Source organism: Physcomitrium patens, chromosome 15 (genome assembly GCF_059467195.1).
Source record: "Physcomitrium patens ecotype Gransden chromosome 15, ASM5946719v1, whole genome shotgun sequence".
Taxonomy (NCBI): Eukaryota; Viridiplantae; Streptophyta; class Bryopsida; order Funariales; family Funariaceae; genus Physcomitrium; species Physcomitrium patens.
In genome coordinates, this window is record NC_143424.1 from 17,336,278 (window position 1) to 17,349,511 (window position 13,234).

Sequence of the window (13,234 nt, forward strand, 5' to 3'; positions counted from 1 at the left end):
AGTGAGACTTCTCTCAAAGAAAGATGAAAAAATAGAAATAACTTGATATGTATATTAAGAAAGAAACTGGAATGGCTATTGCCAAAAGCCAAGAAAACTAGAGACTCTTGAAGCTAGATTGGAAGAAAGAAAGGAGTTGAAAAGAATGAAGAAGGCTTCACTCTTATCTCTATATATACTATCTTATTAGGGGCTACGTAGCAACGTTCTATAGGACCTTCAATATGTGTTGACTTTGTAAGACACATGCCTTGACTTACAAGGCAAGTTTTTATACGTGTGGGCTATATAGTTAGCTTGGTCTTCAAGCTAACAACATGTGTGGCACATGGCCAACTTGTTGACCACATTTCTAATCTCCAAAAATCAATTAAAGACACCTATAAAGTCAAAGCAGTATCTATAAAGCTTCTAGAAAGCTTTTAAATCAAATACTATAGAATTAACTTAATTTTACGTACTTTTATTTACTTCTACATATTTATACATGTAATTACTAACTTACATGCATATGTCTATGACATTACCCCGCTTTCTAGGGACAAGTTCCATGAGGAGCGGTAATCATATGTTGAGAAAATCTATGATGCGACAAATTATATTCGCGACATACTTTGATCTTTGTTCTCTTCGAAGATGATTGATAAGGCCTCTCAACCATTGGTAGTGTCTCATACCAAGGCGAGAAGACCACTCAGTTATTTGTTCATTGTTGAAGCCTTCATAACTTCCTTCGAATAAAACAGTTGGAACACCATCAGGAGTTGTTCCTACCTCTAGTAAAATCACCAAACATCGGAAATCCCTTCCAAGGTCGTGATACCAAACATGTTGTATCTCGCCATCTATTTGAGGAAGAACATGTCGTTCTTGAAGATCTTCATCTCAATTGCGTCGTCTTGAAGGTTGAAACAATCGTAATGTCTTGTCCAACAAGTCAACAATCGAAGGCTTTTGAATAGAATCCCTTGATTATTGGTTCTCCATCTCCTGAGCGTCACAACTACAAAGAAGCTACAAACAATGATTGGAAGTAGAATGTTATCTTGCCTAGATCTTGTTTCTTTTATAAAGATAGTTTACATCTTGATTTTGATGAATGTCGTCGATGAAAAGCCTCCTCTGTCTTTATTGTATTTGCAAGATTCTTTATTGGCTCCCATGTGTATTTACTAATATCATATTTGTACCAATGGACAAGATATTCTAATTTATTTTGGCGCCGCCTTGAATCTAAGACTTCTTCCACTTCAAACTCTTCATTATTGTCCACTTCTATAGTAGGAGGCAGAGCTTGTCTTCTTCTTGGTATGTCCACTGTCTTATATGGTTCAAGAAGAGACACATGAAATACTGGATGGATTTTCATTGACTCTGGTAGGTATAAATGATACGCAACTGGATTGATTTGTATAAAAATAGAAAATGGTCCAAGTCTTCTATAGTCCAATTTGTCACAAGGACAAGTGGTCTTGATATTATGACAAAGTAATCATATCTTATCATCTATGTGGAATGGTGGTTGTTCCTTTTGATAGACATCCGCATTGACCTTTTGTTGTTCTTGAGTTTTTTTTAACTGCGCCTTCATCATTGCATGTAGCTCTGACAAATGAATTGCCAAATCTTTTGCAGCAAGTTTATCAACTTTTGAAAAGTCAAAAGTATCAAGTTATCGATGATAACTATAATTGATAAAGAAAGGTGTTTGTTTTGTAGAAGAATGTGTCGTGTTATTGTAAGCAAACTCTACCAATGGCAAAAGACTTGTCAAATCATCTTATTGGTAATTAATGGTACATCTAAAATATTACTCCAAAACTTGATTAACACGCTCCGTTTGTCCATCAGTTTGAGGATGGAATGTCGAAGATAGTTTTATATCCACTTTTAGAATCTTGAAAAGAATCCATCAAAATCTTGATATAAATTGAGTTCTCCTATCTAATATAATATCCTTGGATAATCCATGATAGCGATAGATATTGTCAAGAAAAAACTTAGCTATTTCTTCACCTAAGATAAATTTTGTACATGGTACAAAATGTACCATGTTGGTAAAACGAACTACTATCATGAATATAGAGTCATAAGAACTTGAGATTGAAAGATCTATGATGAAATCCATAGAAATAGAAGACCATGGTTGTTCTGCAATGGATAATGGTTGAAGAAGTCCATAAGGTCGATGACGAGGAGTTTTTGATCTCGAACAAACATTACAAGATTGTACAAAATCTTTGACTACTTTCCACATTTGTGGCCACCAAAAATCCTTGGATATTAGCTCCAAAGTTTTATTATACCCAAATTGTCCTGCTGTTGGAAACTTATGACGAGCTTGAAGAACACGTAATCGAGCTTCACCTTTTGGAACATATAGGTGTCCCTCAAAATATAATAGATTTTTCTTAAATTCAAACTTGGAAGTATCATGAGACTTTGAAGGATTTTTCTTAATATCATGAATAAGAGGATCAGAAGACATACTTGACTAAACTTGCTTAATGAAAGTTGAATCAATAGTTAGTGTTGATTTCATTGCTTGAAGATGAAGATGCTCTGGCTTCAAGAGAATTATTTGTTGTTAATCAAAAGTAGCATGTCCTTCCTTTGGTGTAAGATAAGATCGTCTAGAGAGTACATCTCACAAACCTTGTTGTTTTCTTAGTTGATGAGTGAACTTGAATTCGAATCTTGACAAAGACATACTTCAATAGGCTTGGCGACGATTCAAAATACATGTTGATATAAAATATTCAAGGTTCTTGTGCTCCATATACATTATGACTGGGCTAGAAACACCTTCTAGATAATGGCACCATTCTTGAAATGAATCCATAATTGCAAGAAGTTCTTTGTTGTGGATCTCGTAGTTGATCTCAACAGCTGAAAATTTTCTGGAATGAAAAGCTATTGGGTGGAGTTTATTATATATTTCTATTTGTGACAATACAACACCAAAACAAAGTATGATGCATCTGTTTTCGTAAAAAATAGCTTAGAAAAATTGACATAATACAAGATTGATACAGAAACAGAGGCTGTCTTCAAAGCTTCAAATGCTACTTCTGCTTCTTGATTCCATTAAAGTTTATCTTTGCAAGTCAAACATATAAGTAGAGTTGCAACTTGAGAGGAGTCTTTGATGAAGATCCGATAGTAGTTGGCAAATCCCAAAAAATATTGTACATCTCTTACCATTTTTGGGATCTTCTAATCCATCATAAGAACTTTCTTAGGATCCATCATAAGTCCATCATTTGAAATGATGTATCCTAAGAAGTCGACTTGAGTAGTATGAAATATACACTTTTCTATCTTAGCATAGAGTCTTGCATCTCTTAGTTTTTGTAATACTTGGCAAACATGAAGTTCATGTTCTTCTGGGTTTTAGAATAGATTAAGATGTCATCTAGGTAATAGATAACAAAATCATCTAAAAACTCCAAAAAGACATCATTTATTAGATGTTGGAATGTTGCTGATGTATTTGTAAGTCCAAAAGGCATGATGTTGTATTCAAAATGTCCATACCTTGTTCGAAACGCAGTCTTCCATTCATCTCCTTCTTTGATGTGTACCAAATTTTATGCTCTCTGTAGATCTATTTTTGTATAGATCTTAGCTTGATTCAATTGATCAAGAAGTCCAAATATCAAAGGTAGCGGTGTCGTACTGTAAATGCTTACAGTATGTAAAAATTAGTTAGAACATATTATATGTTAATAAATCTAGATGTGTGTTAGGGTCGCTAGTAGATTAAATTAAAAAGAATTAGTATAAGAAACTTTACTTTGTTTTTTTACTTATTTTGATTTTGATATTAAAATATATATATATATATATATATATATATAGGACCTAAATATTTAGTATAAAGTTTAAGAGAAGATTGGGGCCTAAAGAAGAAAATCTTAACTAATAGGAGGCTTATTGGGATGGATGAAAGCAAGGCATGGTTGGATGAAGGCAAGGAATGGAAAACTTCATTCCTATTGGTCAAAAGCCATGCCCAATGGGCTTCAAGGAGGCTACCCGAGGCCTTATTAGGGATAAGGATTCCTCTTTCGAAGGCATTCGGAGATTACAAGCTAGGGTTGTAAAGTTTAGGATTTGGGGTACAATTTGTGTGCAAAATTTAGAGGATTTGGAGTTAAGGTGAAGAAGTTATAGCCGTTTGAAGTTAAGATATTAATTTAAGACATATTGTTACTTTTTTGAGAGTACGAGAAGTTTTAGAGCAGCTTTTGAAGATCGGAAGGTGCAACTGGAACGGCGATTTCAAGTCCTACATCTTTTATGAAAGAACTATTGCTTTTCGAGTTCATATGAAGGAGTTATAAGGAATTGAAGGCTGCACTTCCAAATCAAAGGAAGTGAGTAAGCCGTTTTGTTTGTAATAATGGTTGGAGCCATTAATTGAGTATTCGGACGAATTTTTGGCTCAAATATTTTGGAGAATGTAAATTTTTGTGTTAAGAAGCTATAAATATAAATTTCGTGGCATTTGAGCTTATATTTTGTGAGATATGAAGAAAATTGCACGTGGGTATATAAAGACAAGGCTTTGAAGCGACTGTTAGGGTTTTCAAGATATCTTAAGATCCACAATGAATTTGCAGTTGAAAATTGTTATAAAAGTTAATAAGAATACATCAGTATCTCATATAAAATTTGAGTTTTTTTGGACAGTCGGATTAGGAGGTATGAGGTGTTGAAGTTCGGAAAAATCTCCACATAAGAATATACAAGGTTTTAGAGGATTTTATCATATTTTCGATGTTGTTCGTTAATTGAGGCTTGTATATTTAGTATAATTTCTCAAAAAGGGAAAATTTATATATAAACTTAGGGCTTCCTTTATTTTCAAGCTTGATTGAATAATTAGTGACAGCTAGGAGCCCAGCATTTTCTTGAGGTAAATTTTCTCTACCCCGACAGTGGATACCTGTTTTTCATAGTGATTTTGTTGAATCCTCAATAATCAAGACACATCCGCAATGATCCATCTTTTTTTTTCACAAATAAAATTGAAGCTCCTGTTAGAGATTTGAAATGGCGTATGAAGTTCTTGGCCAAATTCTCTTCAATATACTCCTTGAATTCAGCCAATTCATTTTGAGATAAATTGTAGATTGATCCAAATGGCAGTTGTGCTCGTTCTTGAAGGTCAATTGACCAGTCATAGGAACAATATTCTGAAAGAGTATCCACATTATTTTTTTCAAATACATCTTGAAAATCTTGATATTGGCTTGGAATGCCACTTGAAGTCTTTCCACCAGTAGAAATAGGTGTGGCATAAATAACTTAAGGTGATCCTTCTTTTGCAGCAAGAAAGTACTTGCACATACAAATATAGGTTTAATTATACTAGATTTATGACTTTTTACTTGATTAAATATACTCTTAGTTATACTTTCAGAAAAGTCAAGATTATGAGAAGTCCAATCTATTTTAGGATTATATTTTTTTTAACCATGATAAACCTAAAATGACTAGATTAGAAGGAGATCTAATGATATTAAATATTACAAAGCTACTATGACCATTAGTTGCTATTTCTATAGGAAGGATTTCATGAGTAACATCTCTTGAAGATAACGGATGATCATCTATGACTTCTACATGAACAAGTTTAGTTTTTTTTATTAAAAATATGCTATGTCTTTTAGCAAATTTTTCATCTAAGAAACAAGCTGAGGCTCCCAAATCTAGTAAGGTAGAGACTTTGAGATGTTTTGTTCCCAGAATAACATTTATCATAAAACATGGAGAGGGTTCTGAGGAGAGGATAGGACCTTCACTAGGCATTGTATAAGATTTCAACTGCAAGGTCCTTATTGTAGCTGGAAAAATTCATTTTTTGACATGCTATCTCTTTTGATCGCTGTACTTCTCATTTTATGGTTGCGTCACTTCTTTGGATAATGTTTAATAGTGTGCTTAGGTTTTCCACAATATAAGCACAATCCTTCATGACGATGACGAGTCTTTTCTTGCTTAGTAAGAGGTTTGAAACGTACTGCATCAAGTTGTATATCCTCTACTTTCGAATGTATGTGTTGAAGAGATGTTGGTGTTGCTATTGAATTGTAGTAATGTTGAGGTCCACTTGTATGGTTCTCAGATCGAAATTCAAAAAGGCGATTATTGTACTTCACAACAAAGTCAATTGCTTGACTCAATGTTTGAGGATCAGGTAAGTTGAGCATTAATTTTTTTACCTCATATTGTAATCCATAGAGAAATTGGCTAATAAGTGCAGCATCATTCTACTTAATATCAATTGTAAGTTGTCGAAGTTGTGAAGCATACAATGATATTGATCGATTGTCTTGTCATAAAATACGGATCTTATTGGTTGCAACACGAATTGTATCATGTTCTCCATACATGGATCAAAACTCTACTAAAAAAGCCTCTAGATTATCCAATATTAGATCTTGTCGTTCAAGAAAAGATGAAAACTATGATAATGTTGAACCTCAAAGAAGCGTACCAATCAATCTAACTTACGATCTTAGAATTGGATAGCTTTGGGATTGAAGTTCAATCACAAGTTGTACTTGATTGATAAATCCTCTAAACTTTGATTTAGTACCATCAAACTTCTCGAATATGACAATTTTTGGTTCTCTATGAGTGGAAGGGCGTTCCACCATAAGAGAAGGGACATAATTTGGTGCAGATGTTGAAGCAGCTCCAATCATTTCTATATCTTCACTTCCTACCAATCTTGTTACTCCTTGTGGTGGTAAATTGAGTTAATGCATCGCAAGCATTAACTTCATCAATTGCTCTTGCATTTGTGCCATTGTACTTTTCATTTTAGCAAGTTCTACCATGATAACACTTAAAAAAGAAAAGATGTCTAATATTGCTCAAGTCAAATAGAAGAGAGGACTTGGAAACAAAGAAAATAATAAGAAAAATATCAGTTTAGAAGAAGGTAATCTGTAACTTCTAATATGCTTATGTCTTATCAAGAAAAAAGGGTAATCCATTCTTAATCAAGTTTAGACAAAGCTTTGATATTATAAGTGTACTCTTGTCAATCTATCAAGGACAAGAACATGATAAAGATAAATAAACAAGTGAGACTTCTCTCAAAGAAAGATGAAAAAATAGAAATAACTTGATATGTATATTAAGAAAGAAACTGGAATGGCTATTGCTAAAAGCCAAGAAAACTAGAGACCCTTGAAGCTAGACTGAAAGCAAGAAAGGAATTGACAAGAGTGAAGAAGGCTTCACTCTTGTCTCTATATATACTATCTTACTAGGGACTACGTAGCGACGTTCTATAGGACCTCCAATATGTATTGACTTTGTAAGACACATGCTTTGACTTATAAGGCAAGTTTTTCTATGTGAGGACAACATAGTTAGCTTGGTCTTCAAACTAATAATATGTGTGGCACATGGCCAACTTATTGACCACGTTTTTAATCCCAAAAAGTCAATTAATGAGACCTATAAAGTCAAAGCAGCATCTATGAAGCTTCTAAAAAGCTTTTAAATCAAATACTATAGAATTAACTTAATTTTACCTACTTTTACTTACTTCTATATATTTATACATATAATTACTAGATTACATGCGTATGTCTGTGACACCTATCAATTAACTATAAATACATGTAAAATCAAAGTAGCATGTATAAAGCTTCTAGAAAGCTTCTATAGAAAATATTATGAAATAAATCTATTTTTACTTATTTCTATTTAATCATAAAAAAAATATTAAAATAAATTTATATATCTGTGACATAATTTTTCTTTTTAGGGACGAGTTCTATGAAGAGTAGTCATCATATGTTGGAAAAATCTAAGATGTTGTAAATTATATTTATTACATATCTTAATCTTTGCTCTCTTTGAAGATAGTTGATAGGTCCTCTCAGCCATCGATAGTGTTCCATACCTAGGAAAAAATACCACCTTGTTATTTGATCATTGTTGAGGCCTTCGTAACTTCCCTCAAATAAAATATTTGGAATAGTGTTAGAAATCATTTTGACGTCTAATAAAATCACTAATTATTAGAAGTCTCTTCCAAGGTTGTGATGTAAAACACATTGTATTTTACCATCTATTTGAAAAAGGACATATTATTTATGAAGATCTTCATTTTAATTATGTCTTGAAGGTTGTGACTATTGTAATATTTTATCCAATAAGTTAATAAGTGATAGCTCTTGAGTTGAATTTGTTGGTTTTTGATTCTCCATCTCCTTAGCATCACAAATGCACAAAAATATCAAACAAGATTAAAAGGTAGAATACTATCTTTCTTGAATCTTATTTTTTTTATAGCAAAGACTTATTATTCTTTATTTTGATTTTGATAGATATTATTGATGGAAAGTTTCAACTTTCTTTGATGTATTTATAAGATTATTTACTAGATCTCATGTATGTTCATTAATATCATATCCATGTTAAAAAAACAAGATATTTTAACCTATTTTGGTACCACCTTAAAGCTAAAATTTCTTTTATATCAAATTCTTCATTATTATTCATTTCTATAAGAAAAAGTGGCATTTATCTTCTTTTCAAGATATTTATTATCTTATATGGCTTAAAAAGAGATATATAGAATACAAGTTGGATCTTAATAGACTTTAATAGATATAATCAATAAGCAACAAAATTAGCTTGTTGACTAATAGAAAAAGATATAAGTCCATAATAGTCCAACTTATTGCAAGGACAAGTAGTCTTGATGTTGCAACAAAGTAGCCATACCTTATTACATACATTGAATTGTGGTTGTTTCTTGCAATAGGCATCCGCATTGATCTTTTGTCGTTCTTGAGCTTCTTTTAACTATGCCTTCATTGATGTATGTAGTTTTGATAAATGATTTACTAAATCTTCTGCCGTAAGATTATCAACTTTTGAAAAGTCAAAAGTAGTAAGTCATAGATCATAACTATAATTGACAAAGAAAGATATTTATCAAGTGGAAGAATATACTAAATTATTATACACAAGCTCTATCAATGGCAAAAGAATTGTTCAATCATTTCAATGATAATTGATAGTACACCTCAAATATTACTCCAAAACTTAATTCACTCATTTCATTTGTCCATTAATTTGAGGATAAAAAGCTGAAAGAAGCTTTATATCTACTTTTAATATCTTGAAAAGAATTTTCAAAAATCTTAATATAAATTGAATTCTCCTATCTAATAAAATATCCTTAGATAATTTATGATAGCAATAGATGTTGTCAAAAACACATTTAGCCATTTCTTTACTTAAGATAGATTTTTTATATGATAAAAAATATACCATATTGATAAAAAAAACCTACTATCACAAATATAAAATCATATGAACTTGAAATTAAAATATTTATAATAAAATCCATAGAAACAAAAGACCATAGTTGTTTCAAAATAGGTAATGGCTAAAGAAGTCGATAAGGTCAATGACGAGGAATTTTGGATCTTGAATAAATATCACATGATTTTACAAAGACTTTGAGTACCTTCCACATTTGAAGCTACCAAAAATATTTGAATATTAACTCCAAAATTTTGTTGTGTCTAAAATGTTCAGCTATTGAAAAGTCATGACAAGCTTGAAGAATGTTTTCATGAAGAATGACTTAAAAAAATCAATGTGATACAAAATTGGTGCAAAAATAAATGTTATCTTCAAAGCTTCAAAAGATATTTTTGCTTCTTTGATCCACTCAAGTTTGTTTTACATATCAGACGTATAAAAGAAGCCACAACTTGAGAAAAGTTCTTGATGAAGATTCAATAATAACTAGCAAATTTTAAAAAATATTACACATCTTTAATTATTTTTGGGACCTTCTAATCTATGATAGTTTAGACCATCATTAATCCTTTATTAGAAATGATGTACTTTAGAAAATCAACCTAAATAGTGTAAAATATTCAATTTTCTATCTTTGCATATAATCTTACATCTCTAAGTTTTTGTAACATACAACCAACATAAAGTTCATGTTCTTTTATATCTTTAGAATAGATTAAAATGTCATCTAAATAATAGACAAAAAAATCATCAAAGAACTCACAAACGACATCATTCATGAGATTTTGGAATGTAATTGGTACATTTATGAGTCTAAAAGGCATGACATTATATTTGAAATATCTAGATTTAGTTTAAATAGCAATCTTCTATTTTTTTCTTTCTTTAATATAGATTAGATTGTATGCTCCTCATAGATCTATTTTTGTATAGATCTTTGTTTGATTGAGTTAATCAAAAAGTCTTGAAATCAAAGGTAAGAGATACCTATTTTTGATGGTGTTCTTATTAAGTCTTCAATAATCTATACACATCTACAAAGATTAATTTTTTTTCTTTACAAATAAGATTGGAGTTCTTGCTAGAAATTTTGAATGATATATAAAATTCTTAGCTAATTTTTTGTCAATTTATTTCTTTAGTGCAGCTAATTCATTTTGCAATAAACTATAGATTGGTCCAAATAGTGATTGAGCTCTTTCATGTAGATCAATTTAACAATCATAGAATCAATAATTTGAAAGAATATTTGTATTCTTCTTTTTGAAAATGTCCTAGAAAGCTTGATACTAGCTAGGAATATCACTTGACATTTTTCTACCATCAAAAATAGATGTGGCATATATAGGAAAAGATGGCTCTTCTTTTGTTGCATATATGAAAGCTCTTGCACCTACTAATAAAGATTTGGATATATTGGACTTATCTATTTCTACTTTACTATTAAAATTTTGGATTAAACTATAAGAAAAGTTAAGGTTATGAAAAATCCAATCTATCTAAGGATTATATTTTTTTAATTATAATAATTTCAAAATAATTGAATTAGAAAGAGATCTTATGACATTAAATATTACTACACTATTATAATCTTTAATTGCTACATTTAAATGAATAGTCTCATGAGTAATATCTCTAAAAGATAACAAACAATTATCTATGACTTTTACAAGTACGGATTTAGTTTTCTTGACTAAAGGTATTTCTTGGTTTTTAATCAAATCTTTGTCTATAAAAAAAGCCGAGGCTCTTGAATCTAATAATACAAAGACTTTGTGATTTTTAGGTCCTAAACCTATATCTATTATAAAACAAGATAATAGATTTGAAGAGAGAATAGGACCTTTACTAGTTATTATACATGATTTCAGCTACACAATCTCTATTATAGTTGGAAAAACTTGTTTTCTAACATATTATCTTCTTTGGCAATTGTGCTCTTCATTTTGTCATTGTATTGCTTCTTTGGACTATATTGAGTAGTGTGTTTAGTTTCTCTATGATATAAGTACAAATTCTCTTGATGATGTTGAATCTTTTTTTATTTAGTGAAGAATTTAAATTGTATCATATCAATTTGTATTGGTTCTGATTTTAATAAATAAATTTTAAAAAACTTAGAAACTACTATCATTACTTGGCTTTTTCTTCTTCAATCAAGTCTTTGTTTTTGATGCCTTTTAAATAATCAAATGTTGTATGCAATGACTTGAGCAATAAATTGTTCCAAAGATTTTACTTTTGGTATTATCAATAATAAATTTTTGACATTATTTTTCAATCCATATCAAAATTGATTGATAAGGACTTTGTCATTCCAATCTATGTTATAAGTAAAGTTTTAGAGTTCAACAACATATATAATAGTTGATTGTGATTCTTATCAAAAAATTTAAGAGCTTGATTTTTGCTACTTTTTCTTGATCACTATTTCAAAATGTAGTTATAAACACTTTTAGGAATGAATTCAAATTGTAAAAGAGTTGTGAATTGCTTTCCATTAATAGTGTAAATCAAAAGAGATCACTTCCAAATAGAAGTGTACCTATGAATCTAACTTGAATAAATCCGTTAAGATATTGGAAGAGATGCAACCTTAGATATAGCTTGATTTGTTGCAAAAAACTTCAAAATTTTGATCTTGTTCCATCAAACTTTTCAAGCATGCTAATTCTTGTCCCTATCATACTTGTAGAAATAAAACTTCCTAGATTTAGTTATGAGATTGATTTACTTTCTTTCTTCAATTATACAACTTCTTGACATAGACTCTAAACTTCTTCCATAGGCATAGAATTAGTATTTCCATAATTGATGCTTGTGATGCATGAAATTTCTATCCCAAGAGTATTGAAAAGTTCTTAAAGATTAGCAATAATTGCAAATCTATTCTCATTTCTATCAAATGTAGTATCTATGATATTTCTTTTTTTTTTCAAACAACTTAACAAATCCAAAATTTAAATTAGAGGAGGATAATGTGTAACATCTAATATCAAATGAAAATTTCTACAAAGAAGAATAATCCACTCTGTTTGAAAAAGATATCAATGTTAGAAAATTAAACAGTTTGTTTAAAGGTGAGTAATCTACAACCTTCAAAATACAACAATAGAAATGAGGTAATCCACTCACTTTTAAAAAAAGACAAAAATAATGAATTAGAACTCTTGTCAAATTATCAAAGATATGAATTTCAAAAAAAGAAATCCTCAATACACTCTTATGTCACTCAAAAAGACTAGAAAACCATTCAAAGATGGTATAGTATTAAACTAGAATGGCTATTTCTAAAGACAAGAAGACTAAAAAGTCTTCAAATAAGACTAAAGACTAGAATGGCATTCACAAGAGTGAAGAAGGCTTCATTCTTACTTCCATATATATTCTTAACTAAGAATTATGTGGCAGTGTCTTATAGGACCTTCAAAATGTATTGACTTTATAAGACATGTATCTTAACTTACTAGACAAGTTTTTTATATGTATGCCACATAGTTAGCTTGTTCTAGAAGCTACCAATACATAGTTAACTTGTTGACCAAGTTTCTAACCTACCAATCAACTCCAAACACATCTAAAGTCAAAGCGGCATGTATGAAGAGTTTAGGAAGCTTCTATAGAAAATATTATGAAATAAATCTACTTTTACCTATTTTTATTTAATCATATAGAGGACTATTAGAGTAGTTTTGAATGTTTGTTATATGTTATAGAATTGGTCTTGAATTTTAGAAATGTATAGATACTTAAGCATTTTGTTTTTTTACGACAAAGTTTTTCTTTATGAAACCAAATGATTTTTTTTGAGGTCACATTAGGCTACATTACTCTTGAAATTTAAGTATTTAAGACTCTTATCTAATAAAACTTCTATTTATTTTAATCTTAATATTTAATTGAGTTTAAATTTGAAGAATACATTCAA